The sequence below is a fragment of the Arvicanthis niloticus genome, chromosome 8 (assembly GCF_011762505.2).
Source record: "Arvicanthis niloticus isolate mArvNil1 chromosome 8, mArvNil1.pat.X, whole genome shotgun sequence".
In the NCBI taxonomy this organism is placed as follows: Eukaryota; Metazoa; Chordata; class Mammalia; order Rodentia; family Muridae; genus Arvicanthis; species Arvicanthis niloticus.
Window position 1 is genome coordinate 38,110,945 of NC_047665.1, and position 7,457 is coordinate 38,118,401.

Below are 7,457 nucleotides of genomic sequence, written 5' to 3' on the forward strand. Positions count from 1 at the left end.
ATTGGAAGTCTTTATTTTCACGTTGTCTGTGACAGATGTTTCTCCAGATTCAGAAAAAGAAAGCTTGGCCAATGATTTATTCTTGTTTTTCTCTGAGGATTGTGAGAGTGAAGTAGATCATTATTCCTCTGTTGGTTAATGATGGTGATTTGACTGAGTCAATACAAGGCCCTGGTCTGGGTATATCAGCTAATGTCTGGATCTTTTCTTCTAGTGGGAAATTAGCTCTGACAATAATCTGTCCACTGACTTGTTCTAAACAACAGCTAGATGATTATGAAAAGGTTAAAAAGGTCTTGCTGAATTGTTGTTTTCAAGACCTAAGAGGAAGAACTGACTCAGGTTACTAATTTGCTGAGAGCTCTTGGTATTGAAGGAGATGTCCTGATTAGGATTTGGGGAGATGCTAGATGCCAATAATTAAATCAGTATTTCCTGATTATGCCATCTGTCATTCTCTACACTGTAACTGCAATTGCTACCAACCACAGCTACTCGGTCACATACCAATGTGCTGGGTTAGATGGTGGTAACTACTTGCTGAAGCTGTTTCTTCTTTCTTGAAACAGCTCATGGGTTAGCAGGAAACCACAGAGACTGAGGGGAAAAGGAAGAGTGAAAAGTGCAGCATTCACATTATTGTTAAATGTAGGCAGTTCTTAAAAGAGACTCTATATGAGAAAATGAAAAAAAAAATGAATATAAATGTTTCCAGTTGTCTCAGTGCCAGAGTGCGTGAGCTGCACTTCTTGGTCCAAATCTTCTTTCACCTACTCTACACATCCAACTTCCAGTTTTGAACCCTGCCAGGCTGGATTCAGGCAATGCAGGCCTTTACTGAGCCTAAACAGGAAGGTCAGAGGTCAAGCTCAGGTTGTGTTCTTCAGGATGTCGTCCACCTTATTTTGGAGACAGAGACTCTCACTTTTATTTATTTATTTTTTTTTTAAAGATTTACTTGTTTGTTTAGTGTATAAGTGTGTGCCTGTTATGAGTATGTCTGCACCGTGTGTGTACAGGAGGTAAAGAGAGGGCATTGGATCCCCTGAAACTGGAGTTATTGACAGTTGTGAGCTACCACGTAACTGCTAGAAACTGAACACAGGTCCTCTGCAATAGCAGCCTGATGGCTCATCTTGGCCTCAGGTAGATTACATCTGAAATCAATTAAAACCCAAGTAGCTGGCCACACCTGTGAAGGGTTTTCTTGATCGGATAATTTGGGTGGGTGTTCAAACTTTCTGGTGGCTTGCTCTGGTGTGAGATCCTCTCCCCACTGCCTTAAAATTTGTGTCCCCTTCTGTTGGGGACCTGAATCTTTTGCCTCTGCCAAGTTGCCCAGAGAAACCCCAAAACCCTCTACCTGTCCTGTCCCACACTGGAAACAGGAGCACTTGTTTGTTTTGTTGCTTGACTCCTTCTCAGAGTGAGGGTTGGTTCACAGTAGAGGTGAAGAGGGGCTGGTCCTCTGCCATCTAAGTGGAATGCACATGAGGAGGGGCACATAGTTCCCACAGGTGAGCTTTTCCTCCACTCTCACCCACTCCTTTCTCTTTTATTATTTATATCACTTTTAAAATCAATGGTCCATATAATTGGAAACCTCAAAGACCACCACTCTCTTTAAAAAAAAATCATAAAGTAAAAAAGGTGCCCATGGGCTGGGCACAGAGATCACTGTCAAGCAATGTAGCCCAGACAGAAACGATTTTTCCTTCTGTCCTACACTGACCAAGAAGACCCTAAACAATTCTCACTAGGTACCTTTTAAAAAGACAAAAGACAGATGCTAAAAAGATCTCTTTTGTCATCCAGCCAGCCCCATGCATTAGGGGGAAAGCTGTAAAAGTTAAAAAAATATTAGATGTAAGTAGGTCCCAGTTGCTCTGGGTAGCTCAAAGGATGCTTAACAACAGAGAACTGATTGGTACAGACCTTTTGCATAAACTGGGAGCTGACATCACCTTCTCTGATGATGAGACACAGTTAAACTTACAGATGCCCAGCAAAATTTTAGTGTTTCACCCTCTGTCAAAAGAACACTATCCCCCACCCCTAGCTAGGACAGGCCCAACACTAAGCTTCTATAATTGTTTAACTAACCAGTTCAGCTACTTCCACCCAGATTAAACAATATTCAATGACCTTGGAAACAAAAGGGAGAATTTCAGTCTACACTGCCTAGATTAAAGAGACAGGTATCTTGGCACCCTGTAAACCACCCTGGAATATGCCTCTCTTGCCTATCAAGAAACCAGGGATAGCTGATTCTTATGAGTCTGGTTCTTCCAGAGAAAGAGGTATACAGTGTCTCAGACCTGGAAGATGCATTTTTCAGTCTCCTATTGGTAGAGGTGAGTCAACTTGTCTTTGCTTTTAAATGGACAGACCCAGTGACAGATTACAGTGGGCAACATACTTGGACTAGGTTTCCCCAGGATTTAAAGACACTAAATGCTTCAAGAGACTGTTGCAAGAGTTACAGACTTTGGGCTATAAAAACTTGCCTAAGAAAGCCCAATTTTATAGAAGGCTACCTATTTTGGCTACCAGCTGAGGGGAGGCAAAAGGAATACTCTGAGTAAGATTCCTGTGAGATCCCAATCCCACAGACTAAGAGATAGGCTCAAGAGTTCATAGGTGCATCTGAATAATGCTGCCTCTGCATACCAGAGTTTGTGAAAATAGCAAAAGTATACATACACCAGGACAAGGCTGAGAGGGCACTAATCCCTAATCTGGGCTGAGACTAAACAATAGGTACTTGAGACTTTAAAAAAACAGCTCCAGCCATAGAACTCCTAGATGTCTCAAAACCTTTTTATCTGCTTGCTGTGAAACAAAAGACAAAAGGGATTTCAACCCAAACTATGGGGCCATGAAAATACCCTATGACATACCTGTCTAAACAATTGTATTCTGAGATTTGAGTGGATGGTAGTCAGCTGACATTCATCCTAAAGCCAAGGAAAAAGCCAGGTTCAGAACTAAGTGTTATAGTTAGAATAGACAACAGAGGTTCTGGTTAGTCAACAAAATGTTGGACTGGGTATGAGGACTATCTTGTACCTCACAGGTACAAATTGGCAGAATTAAGCTCTAATTGTATTTTGAGAGAAAAGTTTCATTTTAACAGGAAGGGTGATGTGTAGGAGAAGCTAAGGTAGGAGGAGTACTGAGAGGAAGAGAAGGAGTAAGAAGAGGAGGAGAAGAAGGAGAGGAGAAGCTAGGTGATGAAAGTGAGAAAGAGGGGGGAGACAGGGAGGCAGATGTTCATGTATCTCCACCAGTCAAAGATAGTCGATATATCTAGGTTGGGTAGTGGGTTACACCTCTGATTGAGCAATACCAAACTTATAAAGCCTATGATTAACATTTTTAAAAAAATGTATATGTGCAAAAAGAAAAAGGGGGCAAGTGATAGGGGTTTCCTAAGGGGGGGGGGAATGGGAAAAGGGGATGGCATCTGAAGTGTAAATAAAATATCTAATAAAAAAAAACAATTGTATTCTGTAGCCATAGGAAGGCCCACTGTCTAAGAGCTGTGGCAGATACTTCTAGTTTAATGAAAGAGAGAAAGAAAAAAAAGAAAGGGAGAAGGAAAGAAAGTAAGTAAGTAAGTTAACTCTGGGTCAAGATATATTCACAGAACCCCATGACACGGTTGAGGCTCTCCACTGAAAAGCATGAGAATTCTGGATGTCTAATGACTATGTGACCCAGTACTAGACTCCTGGCTCATCTTTGAGTCTGATTTGAAAAACCCACCACCCACTATCAATTAAGCTACCCTCTTGCTTGATGACATAGGTGTTCATCCATGACTGTCATGAGATGAAAGATGAAAAAAATCAGGTATGTGAGAACTGCAATAGTTACTTTTACCAAAATTAGTTGGGCCCAAGACAGGTGCTTCAGATGTGAGGACAGACCAAGTGGTCTGAGCCAGGCTCTCAGATGGGGAAAAGCAAAGTCCACCACCATATACATGGACAGTCAGTTGGTGTACTTTTACTACAGGGTATGCCATGGTATTATCTATAGAGAAAGAGGGCTTCTCATTGCTGGGAAAAAGGACATTTAAAAAAGCTTGGCTCTCCTAGAGACTATTTGACTTCCCTTCCAAATTGTTCTTCATTGCTGAACTGTTAACCTGGCCCTAAGGCCAGTGGGACCTATTGATATTCTGATGATTTATCGGATCCAGTGTTGTCATGTTGCCTGAGACTCCATGGTAAAGAAATCCCACAAGTTGATGGAGGAAACCACAAACAGGACTCTGGTAATTGATCTTCACCAGGCTACGCATTTAGGGTCCACAAAACTTGCTGAGTTGCTCAGACCAAAGTATGTTATACCTAGACTAGATAGCCTAATGTGAGATATCTCAGCCAGATCCCAGGTTTGTGCTCTAATGAACCCAAAATAGAGAGCCCTTTTTGCAGGAAGGAGGCCACATGAGGAACCAGCACCCTGGCAAGCCCCAGGAAAACCGACTTCACCAAGACCTGCCCTGCTGGATGAGGATAAAAGTACTTGCTAGTTTTTATACCTTTTCTGTGTTCCCCACTCAGACTAAACCTGTTCAAATACTAGCTTAAAAAAACTCTTCTGGGAACTGGTTCTGTGATTTGGCCTCCCCCTAAACAATCAGGTTTAAAAATGGCCTGGCTTTTGCAGTCAAAAATCTCTTAATTAAAAGCTAAAGCTTTAGACACAAATAAAGAACTTCATTATACATACAGATTTCAGAGTTCTGGCCAGGTAAAAAGAACAAACAGGACAAAACAAACAAACAAACAAACAAACAAAAAACCCTCCGAGTTCAGCAAAGGATGATTGACATGTATGTAGGCCCCCCCTTTCTTTTTCTTTTTTTTTTTTTAAATTTTATTTGTTTATTTTTATTTTGCTGAAGCCCACTGCAGCCCATATAGAGAGGGATTTACTCCCTATAAGATGATGTTTGGAAGACTTCCCTCATGCTTCCAGGCTCAGAGACCAGCAGTTGGTAGGATTCTCTAACCATTCCTTTCTCAAGTCACTAGGGGCACTCCATTCCTCCATACAGGCTACGAATTGGACTCTCCGAGACACCCAGAAGACCTCCGGTTTCACCACCAGTTTTTCCTTGTCCAATGATACTGTCTGGGTCAAGCAGGTAGACAAAGGGGCACTGAAACCAAGTTAAAAGGACTCTACGTGTGAGTGTGGAGTAACTCCACACCTATGGCTATGGATATAGTTGGCTTTGCACCACGAATTCACCACACCCAGGTCAAAAAAAAAAAAAAAAAAAAAAAAGCCATGGACTTTAGACTCATTGAAATTGAAATGGAAGTTTCACTGCATCCCCAAGCCCTTCCACTCCCTGCTCCTGTACCTCTACCACATCCTAAGACTTATGTTTGGTACAGATATAGGGTTATGTTCCAATGCCCATGGCCCTCAGGCCTGGATCTGGGAAGTGAGAAAGACAGGTACAGGGATATTAGTTAGCCTGACTACAGACCAGCAGCCCATACTCTCCTTGACCTTTCCTCATTGATGCCCACTTTAAATATCTGGCTGGATTAGAGAGAGGAAAGGTATAGGAATTTAACTTTTGAGATAGAAATACAGAGTTACAGTTCTAAGCATGCCCTGTAGCTGGGCTCCCTGGTTGCCAGAAACCAGGGAATTTTCACTGTAACAACTGAGAAAATAAAACTAAGGCTTCCTAAAAAATTCCTTAAAAAAAAAATTCTGGCCTTTAAAAAACAGGAACAATCTGGGTCATCAAACTCTAGGCCACGAAGAGGGACCCTGGAGATAAAATTAATTCTAGCCAAAAACACACTCAGACATCAGCCCCCATACTACATAGGGATAAGAACTAACCAGACTGCCAGCCCATTGACTGACAAAACTCACTATGACTGGGGACAGCACAAATTAGTGTTAAAGGACTGCAAAGGGCTGGATCTTGTCTAATATCCAACGTTTCCAACCTAAGCAACTTCTCCTTATTCTAATGCCTGCTACTGTATGGGTTAATTCATGTGGATAATGAGCCCCCGAGACTGCTCGATGGGCATGTACTAATGGTTTGACTACATATGCCTCTTCTGATGCTTCCCAAACTAAGTACACAAATTGATCAAGACCTAGGATAAAAGATTTAGATATACTTTTTATGAGATAAAACACCTGTTTTTTTTTTTTTTTTTTTTAAAAAAAAAAAAACACCTGTTGTTTCTATGCTAATTGATTAAGAGGAATTTTAAAAGTCCTGCTATGGTTAAAATATAGCACAAAAAGAAAAAAAGACAAAGACGTAAATCAGATAATTGACACTAGTCTCTGTCTTCTTAGTCAACCTGGCTAAGTACTACACCCTCAGCACTGACTTAGCCCTTAATTCTCATTCTGATAGGATTAATAGTGTGCCCCTGCATCATAAACTATATGGACAGTTCTGTATCAGACCAGTAAAATTAATGGTCCTTAGGACCAACTACACCTCTTTAGGGCAGAATGAGTCCACAATTTGACTTATTCACTAAGGCCAGTGGTGAATGTAACAGAGCCGAGCTGCCCAGAAGTCTGATGGGATGATGAAACCTGACTCTAAGGAGGTTGATCACTTGCTAAATTAAAAGAGATTAATAGAAGTTAAATAAGAACCAAGGCTCCCATGAGGTGGCATTTAAAACCAACAAGGGGGCCAGGGATCTATTATAACTTAGGTTATAATATAACTTAGGTGGTGGAATGTTTGCCTAGCATGTATGAAGCCCTCTACTCGAACACCAGAATCACATAAATTGGATGTAGTGATGCCCCTGTATTTCCAGCACTCACCAGATACACACACACACACACACACACACACACACACACACACACACAAAAGAATCAAAAGTTCAAGGTCATCATCTGCTACTTAGTGTCAACATGGACAACATGAGAGAGATCCTGTTTCTAAAAACTAAAATTGATCAACCAGTCCAACTAGTCAATAAAATCATAATTGTGCATGGTAGTTAATACCTATAATCTCAACACTCAGCACTTGGGAAGCTGAGGCAGGCAGGAGGACTTCTATAAGTTTGCAGCCAGCCTGGGCTACATAGTGAACTCCAGGACAGCTTGGGGTACAAAATCAGATCTTAGCTAATAGAAGAGAGAAACAGGGGTGGGGGTGGAGATATATATATATATATATATATATATATATATATATATATATATATATATAGAGAGAGAGAGAGAGAGAGAGAGAATATATTTTGTTGTTCTGACTTCACAACCAGTTTGGTCTACAATGCTAGTTCCAGGACAGCTAGAGTCACACAATGAGACCCTATTTCGAACAAAACCAAAAAGCAACAACAAAGAAAAACACCAAAAACATTGTTGGCTTAAATTGATTAAAATCTTTTGTAAGAACAAAATGACTTTTACCCTTATTTGAC